The sequence below is a fragment of the Condylura cristata genome, unplaced genomic scaffold, assembly GCF_000260355.1.
Source record: "Condylura cristata isolate star-nosed mole 26May11 unplaced genomic scaffold, ConCri1.0 scaffold00002, whole genome shotgun sequence".
NCBI lineage: Eukaryota > Metazoa > Chordata > Mammalia > Eulipotyphla > Talpidae > Condylura > Condylura cristata.
Genome location: NW_004567103.1, coordinates 66,913,380 through 66,935,578, shown reverse-complemented (window position 1 = coordinate 66,935,578; position 22,199 = coordinate 66,913,380). Strand labels below are relative to the sequence as shown.

General features: G+C 35.4%; 1 protein-coding gene across 1 annotated transcript in view; it reads left to right on the top strand.

The window, feature by feature from the left end:
- The window catches only part of ARHGAP15 (Rho GTPase activating protein 15), a 591,597-nt gene that overhangs the window by 316,879 nt on the left and 252,519 nt on the right, over positions 1–22,199 (top strand). The gene's annotated exons all lie outside the window — the stretch shown is intronic.

The following is a 22,199-nucleotide window of genomic DNA, read 5'->3' as shown; positions in this document are numbered from 1 at the left end:
TACATTCTCCAAAAAAAAAAAAAAACCCAGAAATAAAAGAATTAGGGTCAGGTGTATTAATGAGAGTTTAAAGGTAACTGAAACTATAACCAGCTGAATGTCTACTTTCACTTAAAAAAAAAAAAAAAAAGAGCAAAATGGCACTGTGTAAGTTAGAGTTCAACCAGAGGAGCAGAATAATTACTAAGAGGATGGACAGATGGATTGATTATTAGTCAATTGATATACAGACAGACAACAAAGAACTGGCTCATACAGTCATGGTACTGTCTAAGCAAGTCTGAAATCCATAGGGCACTCAGTCAGAAAGGGAAGATCAGGACCAGGTTGAAACCCCAAAGGCATGAACAGAGGCTAATAGTCCACAGACAGACCCAAACGGTCCATTAAGATCAAACTGGAAATTCCCAAGCAGGAACTATGTGCTGTCTGTGATCCCAGGAAAAAAATAACCCTCTTTTAAAGGACTCACTTGTTTAAAACAGATTTCACTTGATCTATGCCCTTCTGATTAATTTAATGTGGACTGATTTGAGGCTGTAATTTTTCTCTGCAAAACCCTTTTCTCAGAAGCACCTAGATTAGTGTGTTATTAGCTAACGAAGGTCTGTAGCCCATCCTGCCTAGGTTGGCATATTAGAAAACCATCACAAGCACATTCATTTGCACAATGTCACACAACTGTCAACTGTTCGGCAAAATTGGAATTAGTTCCCCTACTCCCCAGTTCATCATTCTGTGATGAATAGGCCTGGCAGAGACTCATCCACTCACTGTCCTATGATCTGTAATTTAAGAGTAACTAACTTAACAAGTTAGATATAATTTGATATAAATAAAGAATAGATTGAAAATGGAAGCCCAGTCTTGAGAAGAACAAGTTGCATAACTGATTGAGGACCTACAACAAAATAACCTAAAATATACTTTGTTAATATGACAAAGATATTATAGACATATAAAAAATAAATGAATAAATAACCCCCTGAGTATCCATGTACGTCTGGAAAGCTATACTTATCTTGCCAGAAAAGTTATTTATATTTCTAAATGTAAATAACAGAAATTTCTAAAACAACTTCTGTTAGAGGAAATTATACAATGAAGACTAGTTTTTCTTTTTTACTTGCCTGTGGTCAGACCCTCTCAAGATTTGTGTTGGAGAACTAAGTTGTTTCTATTATAATCTGTATGTTTCTTAATTCTTAATATTTTTCCTTTACCTTTGGTATCTTGTTATAAAAATTCTATTGATTCCCTTTGGTTCTCTGCATCAAATTACAGCCCCCTTTTTTGAAGAACTGTCCTTGAAACTTTAAGAAAATCCTTTTCATCCACTATAAAGTATTGCTGTCATTTGTATAATCAAATATTTATTATTTATTTTTGTAAATTTTGTAACCCTTCCTGTTAATATAGTTTCTTGGCCTAAAGAACATGTTTCACCTTTGAAAATTTCAGATGGAAAGCCTTCCTTGCATCCCCTCAAAATAGTTCAAAATTGTTTCTCCTCTTTTAGCCCATGCCATTTCTACCCCTGTTTCTTATTTATCCCCCCTTCAATCTCCCTTATATCCCTGTAAAGGAAGCAAAATAGGGAGGAGAAAAAGATGAATGTTGTTCACGCTCTCAGTCTTAAACAAATTTCTGCAGTTGGCTCTTATTTTCAGGGCCGCATTGAATTCTGCAATGTTTATGAAGGTGACCAATTCAGAGATAGAAAAAGGATCTTGGCATTAGGGACTTACTATCCTTTAACCATGGATTAGTGTTGTAATTTTTAGCTTTAGTGTTGTGAATATGGGTTATTAAAAGTAGAAAATATCTAGTCACTGAAAGTCCTTGGTATTTGCATTTTGGGATATTACTGACAGAACATTTTAAAGTCTTCATTTATACTTCCTTTTTTTTTTTTTTAGCAGAAAGCTAATGCTTTATATTTCCTTCACTTTAAAAATCTAAATGCTGATTAGTACATGTAAAAAGCATAACATGTTTGAAAATGCAATCACTTTCTAGACACTAATAAGTGGAAAAAATATATAAATATGTTTTCTTTTACTTTTCAGCTCTACCTTTTGATATCTCAGCATATAAAAATAAACTAAAGGCCACCTTTTTATATACTAATAACAGCAAGACTTTTTAATTATCTTAACTACCCCCATTTGTGCTTGTCTGTGACAGTTCACCAGCCCAAATTTACATCATCTCTCTGGTTCTTTTAACAAAGTTACAGAATGCCTCACTATACCTTGGGTACTCTGTCACATTTTAGGGCTCTATTTGACAGACACCCTATATCTGCAGTCACCACATTGTTTTCTTGAACACCGATGACTTAACATGGAAACTGTGTTACTTCTTCCACCCCCCTTCCCAAGTGGCTTTTTCTGTTGTTCTTGTTTTCTCTGTAGTATGCTTTTGTCACTTGTGAGGGTTGGAAGGGTGGGATTGATTTCAGCAAATAGCTACATAATAATAAAGTTATTTCAGAATAGAACTTTTATTTTGATTGGCTATTGTACTTTCTGTGTGTCGTGGCTCCCTACTTCCATATAGGAGGACAAGTTATTTGGACCAAACAATACAGTGTGGTTTGGAAACAATGGACTTTATGGGCACAATCTTATTTGTTCCATATCCATTTTTTTTTTTAAATTGTGAAAATCAAGCCAATTTTTTTTTCAAAACAATGTAATTTCTCAAGACTCGTGGAAAAGACAGCTTGTCTGAATTTTTTTTTTTTTTCAACTTTAGCTCTTGAGGAAAAAGAGTTGGTTGTATAAATCCAGCACATATACTTGTCCAAGTATTTATACCTTGTGTTTTGAGTATTAGCAAAAATTATTTTATGTGGACTTTGTTTTCTGGTTTAGTTCTTCAAGTTCCTGACTCCTAGTCCCATACTCATAAATCAAGCATATTCAGGCACAAAGCAGGTAATTGAGGGGAGCCATTCACTCTGCAATTCCATCCTCTCTCTTGTGCACACATTTGCAAATGTAAGTGATTTGCATCTGTGCAGACACCCTTCAGGGGCTTGTCTGTCCTCACATCATTTTTAGACATCCAAGAAGTTTCTTTGTAAAACTCTCATTCTGTGATGCCAGATGGTTGATGCCACCCCACAACACCATATTTTGAGCAAGAAGGACTAGTTTAGCAGGTAGATGAAACAACACCCATTACAATTATTGTCACATTTCCCGATTTGGTAATGGCAAAATGTACTTCTCATCACATGTTCATTCTGAACACAAAAATGAGTAAAATTGATATGGTTTTCCTTTTACATTACGAATTGGGCACAGCTGCTCCCTTACAAACATTAAAAGGAAAAATAAAAGATAACAACATATTTAATTTCTCATGTTTCTCAGCATCTCTTAGAAAAATAGCTTAGTGATATATGGCTTAGTGGCCTGAAAATACCTACTCTTGTTATACTTTTAAGCAATGTTTTCCTTCATATTTTAATATGAGAGAGGGAGATTTCTAGCAAACATAAAGAATTGAGATTCTTGAGGATGAAAATATGAAAACTTGATATAATGTCTAGTCATGCTGTTCAATTATTTCATTTTAATTTTGCAGATTTTTGCTTGATCAATACTCTCTATTACTCATTTACCTTGTCTGAGAACAATGTTAAGTTAATAAGGATACACATGACAACTATTAAGGTGAACATTTTAAATACTTATTAGACTCTTGACTATTTTTTTCTTCCCCATAAAGTTAAATGAACTGATCAGATAAGTAAACGTAGTTGCCTCTGTTATACAATTTTTAGGAAATTATATACATCATAAATCTATGTGTTAGTAAGACAAAAATAAGCATTTCTAACTAGATTTTAAAATACTTAAAATAAAACTAGGTGTTCAGAACTAGTGATTCCCTTCATCAGAATTGGTTGGGAACTTCCCTGAGGAACACTCAGATCCCCATATAGACATATCATTCAAGTTACTATTCAAGTTACTAACTTCTTTCCACATACGCATAGAGATCTTATAGACACAGTATTTTAAACGAAAAGCAAGATTTTCATGGGGAAGCATGAATTTTACAATAGTTTTATTGCATCTTTATTGTGAATGTACATGGGGCTCAGAGCCATAATGATGACATTGTGACTTAAGTCATTAGCTTGTCTGATTACAGTGAAATTATTTGCACTATACAATAGTACAAATCATAGATTTTTTTTAATCACACACATCAAAGCTTAGTTTTTTTATATTTGTCGTTGCAGTACTACTTTGTTGTTGTAAATATCTATTTTTTAAGGAACACTTAAGTATATTCACTGTAGTTCATGTTATTAGACCTTTGCTTTCTTTAAAGTTGGAAATGATCAGGAAAAGCTTGGATCAAGTGCTTCTGAGTGTCTTGTGTGTGTATTGTTTCCCAATGGCCGTTGTTATTTAGTTCCTATATTTTTTATAAGGAAATGATAACTTTAGTTGACAGGTATTTTCATTTTTTTTTTTTTTTAAAGATTTATTTAGGGCTCTCCCTGGTGTTGCAGTGGGCTAAAGCACAGCACCATGAAGCTCTCAGAAGCCGCTGCAGTATGAGGTTGATCCCCAGCCTGGAGGTGACCCACATGACGTGGCAGACCTCTCCTCTCTTGCCCACTGGTCTCCACAGCAGCATACTTCATTGATCTTCCTGTTCTGTTTCCCACTCTGTCTCTGGTCAGTCCTCTCACCCTCTACACCTCTGGCCTGTACCCCAGTTCTGTAAGCATATATAACTGGTAGAATGAAGGATCTACATGATTATTTGTTGATTCATATCACAAATGTTTTTAATCTTTTGGTCCCAGATTCATATGTTAAATTCTTAAAAAAAAAAGTATTTATTTATGCTTACAGAACTGGGGTACAAGCCAGAGGTGCAGGGGTTGTGAGAGGCTTTACCAGAAACAGAGTGGGGAGCAGAAAAGGCAAATCTATGAAGTAAACTGCTGAGGAGAGCAGCTGGCCGGTCAAGAGAGCTTTGCTGCGGCATGTGGATCACCTCCCAGGCTGGAGATTGAACGGGGCACTGGAGTGGCTGAGGCTGTGGCTACCTTGCAGTACTGTGTCCTAACTCATTGCGCCACGAGGAAGGGCCTACAGTTAATATTTTAAGTACCTACAGTCACACTAAAAATTTCCAGGGGAATTTTTTTTTTATTTCTAGCAACATTTGCATTTGACTCATCTTATTTAAAAATGCTCCTTTTCTTCTTTCCCTTCTTTTAAAGGACACTCTTTTTCTTAAAATGAAATTGGAATTCTATTTGTATTAGATATTTTTCTTTACTGACTTTTTAAACTGAATATGCTTACATGATCTTTAATGATTATTGACAATAAAAACAAAATTATTTGAGGAACATAAACCACATCTAAATGCTTCAACTGAATATCATTTGTGAATATAAGGTGAATATGGATTTTGAGATTTAGTTCCAGGTACAATAATCTTTTAGAAATGATTATTGATCATTATACTTTAACTTATGAGAGACTACTTTGCTTTATTTATATTCAATGTTGTGAAGTGTTTTATTTCTATTCAATGTTGTGAAGGGTTTTATTACTAATTACTAGAGATTATGGCATAATAGTCACCTGACCCATAGAATGCTGTGTTCCTTTGTGGTGTGTGTGTAAGTGTATATGTGTGTGTTAGTGTGTGCTTGTGAGAGAGAGAAGTTGGAAGCCATACACACTTCTGAGTTTGAGTAAATTTTGGCTGAGTCTGTGTGATTCTCATACTGGGAAATGGCATACAAGTAAAATCAGTGGTCTATTCATATCATTGTACAGTCAAGTCAGCTAAATATATGGCAATTAAGAGCAAAACCAAAACACAAATTGAACAAAACCAATTTTATTCTGTAGTTAAGCATATACTATGCCTGTGTCTACAACTTCTCAGATCAAAGCCATGATTTGGGGAATGCACAGCAGAACAGACAGTGCTTATCCAGTCTTTCTGACCTTAAAATAGATAACCTGAGTTATAATATAAAAAAGAAAAAAATAGATAACCTGAAACTGACTCTATGAAGCAGTTTAAAAATTTTACTTTGATATGAATTTCCACAAATAAAGTGCCATTTTGAAACTATTATAGCTGCCCTGAGCACAGAAAGCAGATTATAAATTTAAAATACCCAACACCCCCTGAGACTATAGATAACCTATTCATTACTCCAAGATATATTTTAGTGTTTTGGGTATAAATTATGGATAGATTTGAAAACAGGTATTCTAAAATTTAGAAGCCGATCTTTGCCAATAAAAGAATAAAGTATAATTTATTTGATCTGCTCTAACAACTTGAGGACCAGTTAAGGTCATTTTGCTTTTTTTCTATTATCTTTTTCTTTTTGCTTATTTATTTATTCAGCAGTAGCACTGTTTATAATATGATATAAGTAACAGGTGTTCATCATTGATAACCCACATGTGTGTATACAACATTGAATTCACCACTCAGTATTCAAGTCCAGTTCTATCCTTCACCCCACCATTGTCCCCTTGTCCCCCATTTACCTACCTACCTGTTCCCCGCTTCCCTTTTGTAACACTGATTGTACTTGTAGTCCAAAAATTGATGTGTGTTTTATTTAGTCACCTATTTTTTGTTTTTGTTTTTTTTTCCCTCTGTATAGAATGTATGAGTGTACTCACATGCTGTTTCTCTTTCTATTTGTCTTATCTGACTAAGAATAATTTACTTTAGGCCCAACCATTCTATGTTCTTGCAAATGACATTATCTCATCTTTTTATATATATCTAAACAGTGTTCTATTGTGTGTGTGTGTGTGTGTCCATAAACACCATCTCATTATCCAGTTGTCCATGGGTACTTATGTTGCTTACAGTTCTTAGCTATAAATAGAACTACATTAAATATGGGGGTGTAATACATCTCCAATTTGGTTTTATCCAAATATCCAGACCTGGGTAACTGGGTGTGTAGAATTGCTTTTTAATTTTTTGAGCACTCTCCATACTGCTTCCATAATTTATACACCAATCTAAGTGTGCAACCATTGCTGTACAAGAGTTCCCTTCCCTCCACACCCTTCCCAACACTTGTTCTTTCTTTTCTTTTGGGTAATAGCCAGGCTCATAGGTGTGAGTTGCTATCTCTTTGTTTTGATTTGCACTTCCCTATTAATGAGAGATGATGAACATCTGTTAGAAATCGGTGTCATTTTTAGAGAATTATCTATTTAGGTCTGCACACTTTTTAGTGCTGTGCTTTAACCCGCTGCACCACCAGGGAGGGAGGGCCCTGCGCACTTTTTAATTGGGTTGTTATTGAGTTATTGTTATTTGTTATTGAGCTTTAGAAGTTCTTTCTATATTCTGGATATCACCCACTTACCCTACACAGCTTTTTTTTTTCCATGAATTGTTCTCGCTTTCCATAAAAATTGTCCTATTCAGATACTAACTTAAAGCCAAGTGGAGAATGAACTACAAATGCAAATCAATTCAGGAACTGCCTTTGATTTCTCTGATCCTGATTCCTTCCATTGACCCATGGATTGCAGTTGAGAGCTGTCCAACTGATACAGCCCTAACCACAGGGAAGTAGGGCCATCTTTGAGAGAGGTCACCATGCAAACTGCAGCAATGTTGGGTTCCTTCGAGAACATGAGACTGTGTGTGAGGGGTTATCTTTGCTTGGATCAGATATGACACCAAAGGCTTCCTTTAGAACTGCATTATTCAGTATGGACACCACTACCATATGTTATGATTAAGCATTTGAAAGGTGGTTGGTTTGAGTTGAGATGTGTTGGGAGTAAGTGAGAAATGCATGTCAGACTCAAAGACTTGTTTTAAGGAGTCCAAAATATCTCATTAAATATTTTCATGTTGATTATATGGAGAAATTACCATGTTTTGGATAGTTGGGTTGAATAAAATATACTATGAAATTTTTGTCAGTTGTTTATCTTTTGATGTAATGACTAGAATATTTTTAACTACACATAAAGACAGTACTTTATAGGGAATTTGTGATATCAGCCACATGTCCAGCCAGCCAGAATGAGCCGTTGTGGGGAACTTAGTTTCTATATCTCTTCAGGTATATAGTCTTGAAAGTTTCCTAATATTACAATCTTTTCCCTGTGTCTTTCATCTACTTTCCTCTCAACAAATACCATCATCTATAATGTTAATATATACTTGGATGTACAGTAAAATATATTTAATGGTGTTCTTATATGCATTCTGTTTAAATTATATAATAAGAATAATAACAAGATTTTGCACTCATATCTGTGAAATACGGTACATAAGGAAAGAAAACCACAACTCTTCTCAGACACGTGGATATATACTCATGCTGCAGTTCAATGATAATAAACAATTATAATTTTCATTCTTCATAAAACATTAGTTCTACTTTACTATAATTAGTAATTCATTCATACATGTTAAAATTTTGAAAGAAAGTAATACTTTTTTTTTTAATTTTTACTCTAAAAATGGAAATTAAAGTAGTAGACTTTTATTAATGCAACAAATATATAGTATAGTAAGCATTATTATTTACCCAATGCTGTTCTAGGTATTGAAACTAGAGTTTGTTTGTTTTTTAAGATTTACTTATTTATGCATATAGAACTGGGTGACAGACTAGAGATGCAGGGGTAGTGAGAGGCTTCACCAGAGACAGAGTGGGGAGTGGAACAGACAGATCAAGGAAGCACACTGCTGAGGAGAGCAGCAGGCAGTCAGGAGAGGTCTGTCACGCCATGTGGTCATCTACTGGGGTGGGTATAGAGCTCATGCTGAAGTGCCTTTACCTTCTTAGTGCTGTGCTTTAACCCACTGCGCCACTGGGGAGGGCCTGAAACTAGAGAGTTTTTAAAAAAAAAGTCAAAAATAAAATGCAGGCAAAAATCCTGCTCTCATGGAGAAATCATTTTAGTGTTTTTTTTTCTTTAAAGATGTTTAATAATAGGAAGTAAAATATGTTTTAATGAGAGTGTGAAGTATAAAATTTTTTAAAGTGGCAAAAAAATAAAAATAATAATAAGGAATAGAACTAGAGGGCACCTAAATTGGGAAAGCTTGAAATCTCAATAGAGAGGGAGAACCTATGAGACATTATAAGAAAACAGATGCGCGTCTTCCCTATGCCAAAGATACAACATCAGGGATTGGGAAATGAAAGGAAGTTAGTGTTGGGCCAAGTCAACTGAAAGTAAGAGTTCTAAAACTCAGATCCATATCCCCAAAAAGCAGAGGAATGATTTTATATAAAATTTTGGGAAGTTAAACTATGGAGAACAACAACAAAAAATTAATTTAATTGACTGGGAGTGAACTGGAAGAACAGTAACTCAGGTTTGCTAGGATGCCACTTGGTGAGTGGATATAGAGGATAAAGGAAAGTTGAGTTGACTGAAGTCCATTGGATAGTTACAAGTCTACCAATATGGGGAAAGGTCTTTCTCAAATGAGCAGAGCTTCCTGGATAGAACCCTGGCTTCTGAATGTGGACCAGGCGGTTCCCTTTCATGTCTTTCTGATTCCTAGCTGACTACTTGGCTGAGAACTTTACAGCTAACCATATTCAGCTTTTCTATTGACAGGCTGGATGGGCCTTAGTCTCAAGATGGCATTTAGGGGAATATTTGAAGGAATAAGAAAAGTAGGTATGAGAATGTCTAATGAGAGAATATTAAGATAGAGGAAATGATGTGCTCAGAATCCTCAAGGCAGATATACTTAGAAGAAGACCAATATGTCTAAAGTAGAATATGTGATAGCAAATAAAAGCAATTATCTCTACCTGGAGGTATAGAAGTTTACTGGGAGGCATTCAATTTAGGGAGTTTTCCTTTACTGGTTAGAACTAATCTGTTTTGAAAATGGTGAAATTGACTCTATTACTCTAAGCAGAAAAGCAAAGCCTAATAACCTATCCCCTCATCTCCTACTTACAATTCAACTTCTCAGATCTTTATATTCTCTCCAGAAGTTAAATTTCATCTGTGATTATCAATTGTTAAGAGTCTTTAACCTTTTTTTGAATCTGTAAAGGATGTTTGGGCTGTGATTTTTAAAGGACACATTTGTGTACCGAGGCCGCCTGGTATAGGGTATACTTTTGACATATTCTGACAGAAATCATCTGTATAAGGTAATATTGCTGACCTGTTTTTCATAATAGCCCTCCTGCCATTTCTATTTGGGTAGACACAAGATTTCATCCTTAATGTAATAAATGAAAGATTTTTACATTTGTTGTTTTCTAAATCATTGTTATTCTTAGCAGAAGTGGAGGTAGTAATCCATACCACACATTTGCCTGGCAGGTAGAGGGAATTTATGTTGCTAGTATATTTATTGCTATTCAAACTGAAATTAATAAACATTCATCAGTTTGGAGAATTTGGCATATAATGTGTTAAAAGTATGAAAAAATGTGCTCTGTTTCAATAAGCAAGTCCTAGATTTTTTTTCCAATGCCATATGGATATAACTCTTTACTGAAAGCTAATATTACTATAAGCTTATGTTAATTTTATATATCTACCTCCAAAATTCCTAAATTATCTTTATCAACTTTCTGTTCATACAACTAATAATTTATTAATTATTAATTTCCCAAACTCAAGGACCAGCTCAATTTTTATAATAGTGATGAGAATGTTAAAGATTTGAGAAAAAGGAAGGCAGAGGATAAAGACAATGATCTACTTATGTACATGCACAGTTTTGTGATCTTTTGCAGGATAATATTTAATCCTTACAACATTGCAACAGATATTTTACTCACCTTATACAGATGAGGAAATTGGGATTTAGGGAAAGAAAGGTACATTATATACATTCTCCATGGGATATCTAGGACTTGAGATTAAATTTCTTTTTTTTTTTTTAAGATTTATTTATTTATTCATATAGAACTGGGGTATAGGCTAGAGATGTGGAGGGTGAGAGGATTCACCAGAGACAGAACGGGGAGCAGAACAGGCAGATCAACGAAGTACACTGCTGAGGGGAGCAGCGGGCGGTTCAGGAGAGGTCTGCAGTGCCATGTGGTCACCTCTGGGGCAGGCGGGAATCGAACTCATGCGGAAGTGGCTTTAGCTTCTCAGTGCAGTGCTTTAACCCGCTGCGCCACCAGGGAGGGCTAATACTAAATTTCTTAACACAGAAGTCTATGTGCTTTCCACCATGCATCTTGCTCAGACAGTATTTGATCATTAAACATTGTTTACTGACCACTGACTTCATGTAAGTATTTATGAAAGTATATAGAACAACCTTAAATTCCAAACAATAGTATAAAGAAATGCTTCACCCACCTCACCCTTAACTTCAGCATGCATTCCAACAGCAGTTTATTTCACATGGCTACAAACTAGCAAAAGAAATATTTGGTCCAAATGTTATGTGACCCAGAACACACAATTCTCAGATGACCATTCCCTCACAATGGCGCAATTAAGTTCAATTTTCCTTTGCAAGGACACACCCATGATTCACCCTCTGTCCCCTCTGCTTTCCTTAGCCATTATATAAGCTAGCACCTGTTTGTGTTATCAAGATTGTTTTCAGACTCAAGTCCACAGGTGTTTTTTTTTTTTTTTTTTGCTTGTTTTTGTTTTTGTTTTTTGTTTTTTTCCTTATGTCATAGAATGGAAATAGCTACATTTGCTTTCTGATGAGTAGCTTCAGGAAATATTTCCTGGTGGAAATTTCCTAACTGAACTGTTTGACAAACCACATAAAGAACCAGAGTCTGCTTCAGTATTTCTCTTTTCCTCTTGGTTTTGCTTTGACAGTTTGAAGGATTAAGGGATAACAATGACAGTCCTTATTATTAGCCATGTCTTACCGTGCCTTTCTCACCATTCACAGTGTCCCTGTTGGAATAGATGTTGATGACTACATCTGTTGTGTTATTTAAAGAAGATCTTTAAGTCAAAATGAGGATGTGTGCATGTAGCCTCATTTTGAATTTGCTTAATGCTTCCTACCATATTTTAGAAATAAATCCCAAATGCTTTTTTGTTAAGCGCATTTTCTTTTTGATTTTAAACCTATGTGTATTTTAAATGTTATTTAAACTGTGTATTTCCAATTCCTCTAGAGTTAGATCATCACTGAGTTATTTTATATAAGAGATACTTAATGTCTCAAGAAGTTTTTGGAGATCTTTAAAACCCAAAGACTTTTTTCCAAGACCAGAAGTTCTATTTTGGAGATCTTTAAAATCCAAAGACTTTTTTCCAAGACCAGAAGTTCTATTTTGTTAAGAGTAAACAAGCTTGAAGAAAACCAAGTTTTCAGCCTGTTCAATAGTCAAAAGTTAAAATTTCAGAGGGGTTGGTACTTGGCGAAATGCATTTTCCCATCACAGCCGAATCTTCCTTATTCCCTCCTAGCCTTGGCTAAAACACATGGAGAGGATCACCAGCAGAGCCTTCCCTCAGTGACATCTGTGTCTGGAGGAGTGTCCTGGCAATTGGTAACAGGATCTTCTCCACCCCAGGGAAAGGAAGGCTAAAAACCCCAAATAATAATAATCTACTACAGATTTTAGGGTAGCAAAATTTAAAGAAAAGGATAATAGCAAATCACTTAGCATTGCTACATGTCAAAAGGAAGGCTACTGTAACTTGCCCCCTCGGGGCATGCATTTTTCATGTTATTATGCATAATTATGCCTATAAATTTAAATATATTTTCATATTCTATTCAAAACTCTCTAATTCTAAATGTGTAGACTAAAACAGAATTAACTGATGGCAGTGACTGCTTTTAGATTCAAGTCAAAATTCCTGGCCACTGGATAAACTGGACCAGTAGAGCAACAAATCTTGCTTCCATGAAATAGTCACTCTGATTGGGGAACAGTTTTCCTAATAAAATGAAACCTGAGACTAGAGAGGCATAAGGATGTGCTGAGAAAAACCACTCAAATAGTAATTAAGAAATTTGTATTTAAATCTCTACCCTGCTTCTAAATATAACAAGCAAAGGAAAGGAAAAGTAACTTAAACAATTTCAGTGTCTTCTCCCTTCATCTCAAAAGTCAGGAGCACTTAAACTACATTCCTTCAGTTTTATTCTGGATTTGATCGTGTTTCTCTGATTCCAGAATAAACTGTGCCTAAGAATGGGACTATCTGAGGGTCAAATGAGAAAAAACTCAACAGTTTGATTACAATTAAGTCATTTCAGAAAAGAAACAGGATATTTGGGATAATAGTTGGCTCTTGGCAAAAAGTTAATCCCCCATCACTGTTTTTTAAGGAAAAGAGGAGTTAATCTTTGGGTGTGGCTGCAGCAGAGAGCAAATTCACTTGTCACAGGCAGGGCTGCCACCACCTCAATATGGGATTAAATATGGACAGCAAATATAGCAGTCTATATTCTGACCACGTCAAGGGTTGAATGACGTGGATCTCTTTGGACCTTTTCCTGGTTTTCCTCTGGAAAGGTATGTTATGAATTATGATTATTGTGATGGAGCCAAGCACTCACCAGGCTCCAGCTAGATCTTTGTTTAGTAAGCATCAGCTCACTGCCAGCTGCAAACTGCAGCTGTCTGTCAGCATTTGTAAGGACAAACTGCCCCACTATCCCTGATCATTTAGCCATAGAGGACAGGCTGTTTCCTCAGAACTTCTCAGAGTACCCTTTGCATTTTCAATACACTTCCTCTGAGGGAGGGTCTCAGTGATTTGCCTGCACGGTTTGGAGGAAATAGCTTGAGGCTTATGTCAAAGTGATGCCTGTAATAGAGGGTTCTGTCCCAATGAAACTATTTTGTGAGAGACTGACTGACTCTGCCTTGACATTTCCTGGTCGCCTGTGTCCTGAAAAAGGCCTGGGAGGCTGCCATTCTGACAACCAACCATTCTTCAGGACAGAGTGACCCCTGAGGAGAGTGCCAAGAGAGTGGGCCCAATGCCAGGAGCCTGCCTCAGAGCTGGGGAATGCGGGGGTAAGAAGGCCAAGGGGAAGAACCAGAGGACAGACCCAGCCCAGGGTGCTGACTGCAGTCATTCTCTTGGGCTCGAGCCTGGACCCTCTTTGGGAGGCAAGAGTCAAAGGCTTTCTTACTTGGTAGAAATCCTAGTCTAGAACATTCAAGTAACTTGGAATTCTGTGACTGAAGAAAAGACTTCATAGAATGACATAGCTTGCCCCTGAAATATTTGCCAGGCTTCTAAGCAATTTTGTTTCTTTAAATTTCTAAGCATACATAGAATAGAGAGAAGATGGCATCATACCAGATTAAAACTTTTGGTAGAGTTAACCAAAGTCTCCTTTGTTAAACTTATGTGACCTACTATAAAGGTCATTTTTTGAGGAATGGCAATTTTAGCAATACCTTGAAGAGTTTAGGAATACCCTGCTTTCCTCAGGTATTTGCATACTATGAATTGTGTACCTCTTAGAGGGTATAACCTAGGATTGAAAGTTCTTTAAGCTTTGAAATGTTGCTAGTAGATTATGGGAAGCATGAGGTACCATCAGTCAGTATTTGCAAAAGCTATGTTTTTAGACTTTGCTTAATAATAATATTTTGAAATAAAAAAAAAAATCTGGAATCCTTCCCACTCATGAGGTACTATGAAAACTGCTCTTGTTATGTAAGAGTATTGTTTCAGTAAACGTGGACTCTTGGGAAAAAGTCACAATGCAAATTCAAATTAATAATAAAGCTGTACAATATGTAGCATATGGCCAAAATTGGCCTGAGTCACTCACTAGAAAAAACATTCTAAGTCTTGGGAAGAGTCACATCCATGGTGTGGTGTGGTGTGGTGTGGTGTGTGTGTGTTTGTGGAGCTGTGTATGTTTGTGGTCAGGGGAGCAATGATCCAACATAAACACTTTCTTTCCCACAACTTAAACATATACACAATACTTAAAATAGTTTCATTCAGGGGTAGAAACTATGCGAATAACAGGATCATTAAACAATAGCAAAGCTCTGTTAGTCCATGATGTTTCCATATTCAAGAAGATTGTAAATTAAAACAAGACTTTGCAAGGGATCAATATTTTCCAAAGGACTAGCAACATGCAATACTAGAGTATTTGGATTGCTAAGTGCCTTCACTTCTGTGTTGCAGTTTGCTGCTTCCTTCACTGTGAAACCTTTCTGTTGGATGTGTTACATGCAATGAACTTGGGTGTTATAATAAACAGAGAGGAAGGCTGCAATAATGTATTTCAGTTAGGAAGAAGCACTTGAAAGAAATTGGTTTGGCTATACACATGATGTGAGCCAATCAATAGTGGTTTAGTCTGACAAGCACTGTCAATATCCATTGTCACAGTTCAGAAAGTCTTTAATGGATAGTTCTTCAAAACCCAATGATTTCAACACATGTTCAAAGACTTGAAATACACTCTACCTGGCAGAAATTAATCACCGATAAACTCTTGGGGTTGTATACACATTTTTTTTTTAACTGAGCACAAGTGTAGGCATTTAAAAATGTACAATATTGATTTATATAATTTTATATAAATTCATGTATATTTAATTTATGCAACAATGTAAAGGTATAACTGAATGCCCTCAATATAGTAAATACACAGTAAATGTTGTAAAGTTCATAGTACTGACATGGAGGATGAAGAGAACACTTTTCATCCCACCAGTTCTATTTGCGTGCTGATGATTACAACATGACTGTGATAAAGGACATCTGTCATAACCTAATGGTTCATAATAATGGTTGGCTTCTCTGAATGCTTATTATGCACTAGATGTTATTCTGTATTTTGCATATATCCGGGCATTTCATTTATACAGCAATCCTTTATGTGGGCATTGTCTCTGTTTAACAAATGAAGAAACAGAGGCACAAGGAATTTACATGGCTTGAATTAAATCCTAGCACCATTAAGTAACAACATTGAAATTCAAAACCCAAAGCCTGTAGTATTCAAAACTGAGAGGAGGAATGCATGGGAGACAGGAAGGCACCTTTTTTTAAGGACTAGCATTAGCTGTTAGAAGGAGGCCACGTTATTAGTGGTTCTTGTCTGTGTCCCCCGAATGCTGATCCTTAGCTCTTGCTCCTGTGAACCAAACAGGAATAAAACAAATAGGCTCTGGGGGTGGACAATGAGAAGAATGAAATTTCCTAGTTTGGCTGAGAGAAGAACTGTGGGGTTTGTGGACTTATACTTTGTGGGTGAAGTATATCCTTTATTGTGTGTGATGCCAGGAATCTAGAAGGACTAACAAAAGATGTAGCTAGGTCACTGGCCATTTTTGCATAAGAGGGAACCCCAATTCTCTACCTACATCTCTATTTCTGTACTCCTTCTATTTTTGCTATGTATAGCCTCCTGGAGAATGGTGAGTGATTCTCATATTTGCCTTCTGCCTCCTAGTAGAAATTTGTGTTCAAGTGCACCCCCAGTGCCATCATTAACTGTTTTGACTGGAAATCTAGAGTACATTCAGCCATCAACTCTCTTGTTATCATGTGATTCACTAATCTCTTTTAAGGAAACTCATTTTCCCTTTTAGATTTATAATAACACAGAATTCCTAGACTTTTTGTCAGTCAGTTGTTCACGTAAAGCAAATGATTTACGACTTTAAGTAGAAAATACTTGACTACATTGAAGGCATTTTCCATATCTCTGTGTCACAAAACTTTGATCACATATCCAAACAGAAGAGGTAGAAAGGAGGGACAAGTTAGGGGTTTCATATACTCAAAATTGCCTGGCTTAACTTCTACCTAACAGCCACTTATTTGTTGTAGAGTTTAAATTCACTTAACTTCTGATTCCTATTCTATGGAATGATAAGAGAACACACTATACTGAATGATTATAAGAATTAAATAAGATATGACATTCTTAGTGTTGTTTCCTGTTATATAGCAACTACTCTAAAAACATGTGATATTAGTATGGTCAGATTAGTTAATCAAAATGAAGATTAATACTGCCTAAAAGAATCAGTACTATATAGATACACACATATAGATCTCTCTGTGTATATATATATATACACATATATATTTCTTGTGTATATATATATACATATATATTTCTTTCAACCTAAATTAACATTTATTCCACCATTTTCTCACAAATATTATGTGACATTAGGACATTTCTCAAACTACCTGCAATGTTTATTTTTCTATCTTTGTTCAAATTTTTATTGAAAATTAGCATTTTTGTGATGCATATAGGACCATGAGTTTATAGATTTAAAGAAAAAGCTGCAACAGTATCATATATTACTCCTATATACCCACTGAGAAAACAGTGTTTGTAGTTTGTACAATTTTTCACGAAGGTACAAGTACACGTGTATACAAGTACACATGCACACTACAAGATGTAATGGTAATTCTCTCTATGTCTAAATGAAAAGAAGACTTAATACCAGCCATCCATTTAAAATTCTGGGTCTAGTGTCTGAGTCAAAATGACAAATTAGCAATAAAAGATGTCTAATGCAGACAAATATGAATATCATTTCATTCTCCAATTGGACTTTTTCATATAAATCTATGTGTTAATTTCCTATTAACTTTCCTTACTATTGCTCTATGGTAGAAGTGGCATGTCTATAGCTCTATTGTTTTGTATTTTGTTCTCTGTTTGTAGACTGATGTTCAGAGTCATCTGTATGCCTCTCTCATTTGATTTGGCTGTGGCCTGTTTTCGATCACTGGGAGAGTACCCATTTCTGTATTTAATATACAGTCTTTCCACATGGAAAGCACATTTCTCCTTCATAGTGTCCTTTGTCTGGATTGATGTCCTATGCTATTTCTTTTCTTTTTCTTTTTATTAGCAATATAGCTTTCAAATAAGCTTGCCTTACCTCAGTAACCACTTTCTTTATTAGCAAATTTGTCAAAGTTTTTTTAAGCTGTATCAAACTGATGAAGTTTTATTGATACTATATCAAGTCTTAAAAAGTCAAGGTAAAATATCTAGACAATAGATAATGTCTTAATAAGAAGAATCTTTACTCACTATCATAAATGGTACTTGACTGTATTTCAGAAAAAAAAAAGTCACTTTGTATCTCTACATATACCCTAGGCTTGTGTTGTTTTTGGTGCATTTTCTTTTTCCCTCCAGAAGATGTAGTGTTTCTATAATCTTGATGCAATGATCTTTGTCAGTTTTGACTCATAAAAAGAAGTCAGATAGGTCCTCCCTGGTGGCGCAGCGGGTTAAAGCGCTGCACTGAGAAGCTAAAAAGCCACTTCCGCATGAGTTCAATTCCCGCCTGCCCCGGAGGAGACCACATGGCGTGGCAGACCTCTCCTGGTCCGCCCGCTGCTCCCCTCAGCAGTGTACTTCGTTGATCTACCTGTTCTGCTCCCCACTCTGTCTCTGGTGAAGCTTCTCACCACCCCTGAGCCTCTGGCCTGTACCCCAGTTCTGTATGTACAAGTAAATAAATCTTAAAAAAAAAAAAAAAAGAAGTCAGATAGATTTACAATTGAAAGAAAATTACATGTTGTGTTGATATTACTCAATATTTTACTACTATTTTGTACTTTAATAATCATAACCATTATGATAGTTATTAAGTTCAGAGCTATGCTAAATGCTATAAAAATTTTAAACACCCTGACCAACACTGTAGAAATATATTATCACAAAACACACATAATTTTTATTAAAAATGGAAATATTAAGCATATACATGAAAAGACAATGGAAAATTTATAGCATAGATGAATGCAATAGAGGTAGAACACATGAATACATACATTACTGGGAAAAGCCATCATGGAATTTCCATATTGCTCAATGACAAGAACGTGGCAGTAAACTCCCAGCTCTTTATTGATATTGAAAATATAAAAGTAAAGAAAATATAAAAGTGTGGTTAGATTCAACTATTTAAACTAGGTGATTTAATCTAAAAATAAACAATTTCCATTGTATGAATTCTTTCTTCTTTTTAAATGGGTAGCATAAAGATGAATCACTGCATAGTTAGGGTCTACAAACCCATACTGTTTTGAAGCTGATCCTTGATCTTGTGTTTCTACTGTATCTATCTAAATGGGAACTAAGAGGTTAAAACAAAGCACTGCTGTTAAAATGCCCTGCATTCCCTCTTCCAATTATTTCCAGATTTAATCCTGATTTGTGTTTCAAGTAAGTCACTTAAAATTTCAATAACTTAGTTTCTCAGGCTGCAAGTTGGGGGCTGAAATTATGACTTCTATTTACACTAAGCATGTGAAAAAAGGCTAAATGACCAATAGTACATTAAGCCTAAACTTACCCTTTCTGCCCACTCAGACAGAGGGAGTTATGTGCAAAGTTCCACAGGCTCTAAAACCACATGGTGGAGAAGGCAAAGCAGTATTTTCTATAGCCTCATGAATTAGCACAAGCCAAGCATGTATTCCCTAGAAAAGAAACAAGAGGAAGTTGAAAACAAATTTAATAGATTTTATTTCTTTTTTTAATCAATTTTGGTTAAGGTGTTCTTATTGCAGTGATTTAGAAAATGGTCATATTGGAAAATATGAGAGAAGACAATTTGGTGCTTTGTTATGTAATCCATGTGACAGTTTGAGAAGTGTTTTGGAATCTCAGGGTATGAAGAGCCTGATATAACCTTGTTTTGTCATGTCTCCCTGGATCTCCCTCTCTCTCTCCAGACACTAAGTGTGGTCAGATGACTGCACTAAACAATTGCAGCCAGCTCTGCCCCAACATCCTTCTAGACTTACAGTTGTTAGGAGCTCTTAGTTGCTAACAAAACTATCTATCTACACCTCATGTTGATTCCTATGCAAAACCTCATAGGAGGTTTGTAATAGCATTTCAGATGGGCAATGACCCTACTTTCCTTAGCAACATTTCTGAAACTTTAGCTCTTCCAGCATTTCCAAATTAAAATAATAATAATAATAATAATAGCATGTAATGTAACATGGGAATACCGCGAGAACAGCAGTTTGGCAGGAAAAGGGAATATTTCAAAATAAGGTCCCCAGCAAGAGAAATTCTGGCAGATGCACAATTCTGGATCATATTATCCAAAGCACTGAATTTGGGAAAACCTCAGGGTTTTCTTTTGTGAGTCCCATGTCTTAATAGAATGGTAAAGGATGCTCACCATTCAAACTGTTGCTTCCACCTCCCATTAGTGAATAAGGAAAAAAATAAATAAAGGACAGGCATAACAGTAAGGACAGGCATAACCGTAATGGCTGTGTCAGGCATCAGACTTGTCTCGGGCTAACGCCTATTCTCATATGTAATGATATTTATTGAAGATTATCTTAAAAAGCCCACAATCTTAACTATTCTCTAGTGTGAGCAGCTTTAACACCAATTAAATCTCTCAACTGGTTAAGAATGGTGCTTAAAGCTAATGCCTCTGGCCTGCATGTGTTGAGACTTAAATTGCATATTGTTATTCAAAATTCTTCAGCTTTGAAAAATAATCTATTTGTTTGAGCTTCAGAAAAAGATCACCCATCACTGCAAAAAGAAGAAAGCATAAAGGAAATAAAAGTAAATTGTACAAAACCTAAAAAAACTAATTCAATTGAGGTTAACTTTTCCTAGAGTTGAAAATGGTTATTATTAAAAGTGATTCCTCTGTAAATCAGATTAAATGCTATGGAATTTTAACCCAGATCTCTTTCTCTCTTTTCATTTTAATATAAAAATGTTCAAATGGAAAAGGGAAGAAAAAAAAAACTGCTCATTGGCTTAGCATAAATCTCTAAATGATAGCAAACTTCACCCTCAAAAAGTAGTTGAATCTCTAAGGAAAAAAAAAAAAAGAGGCTGAATTCTATTTTTCATAAATGATGGATTATTGTACCACACTGTGTATTTTCCAGTCAAGTGTCCTTTTATTTGCACTGTGTGATTACAAGTTTCTAAAAGTATGTGTGGGGTCACTTGGGTGCTGTGGGAAAATAGAAGGAACACTGTTCTGTTAAAATCAGTAGTGAAATCAGAAGCAAACTATGTCCTGATTATCATAGGCATGTGTTTAAATTTTGCTTTCCTTAATTGGTTATGTTGTATTTATTTTAAATGAACAATTTGGCAAGTTTTTCTCCCTTGACAACAGAAAAGCGTAAACTGTTTTATAAGTTTGGCTGTTAAAATCAGATTTGTAAACCACAATATTCAAAGACTTTTACTGCTATTTACAGGGACCCAGTGATGGACTTTGCTTTATAACTATGTGCTTTTACATTTTTAGTTTGTATTTATAGCGCTTTCAAGGTATTTTGTTAATAAAATGTATGCCATATATTATATTCAACTATTGACTTTACATTCTGCCTAACTCCTCTTAGAATAAAGTGAATGATGGCAAAGTCCTTGTAATTTGACTTGTCATCTGAGGATGATTATTTATGGCATCAGGAAATGGAAGTTGACACTCTAGTCTTTCTCCAGAAAAGTCATCATTAGAGGGAACTTTGGAGATTTTGGCTAGGTTAAAATCTGTGCAGTCATATCCAAGACTCTGCTAGCTCTCAATGTGTGCAAGAGGGAAACAAGATAAAGCATTTAAAAAACGTATTTTCATTTTCTTTGAAAAACCAGTGCACCTTTCACACATTTCTCACATGTGGAGCCAGATGGCGGTATTGAAAACAATATACATATATATCTCTCTAATTAAGAACACTATCACAGAATACCTAAGGGATTCAAAAAAGAGATAACTCACTATATAATTATTTTCAGATTCTCACATTTATACTCCGTGTTTTAATTTGCAGAATACTTTGTAATCACATCATTTTTATGTCAGAAAGAAATACTACCTTTGGCCCTGTTTTTCTTGACATTCTGTCATGGAAAATGACAAGATTTTGAGGTAAAGTAAAAAATAGAAAAATGTCACCTCAGTAAACTGAAAATTTTGATTGATTATTCTATATCATCTCAGAGCCAGATTTGAGGCCAAGATTTACTTAAAGTAGGTTTTGCTTTAATTTTTTTCTGTAGGATATTATGAGTTCCTTCAGTCTAATACTAGAACTTAGACACTGGTCTTTGACTAGCAACTATCAGATGAAACAAGTCAGACACCCCGGGTGGTCACTGTGGTGACTATACTAGCAGAAGTTGGCAGGATATGATGTAAGCTTGGAGCTGGATCCCTTCTTTTTTGCAACAACAGCAAAAAAAAAACAAAA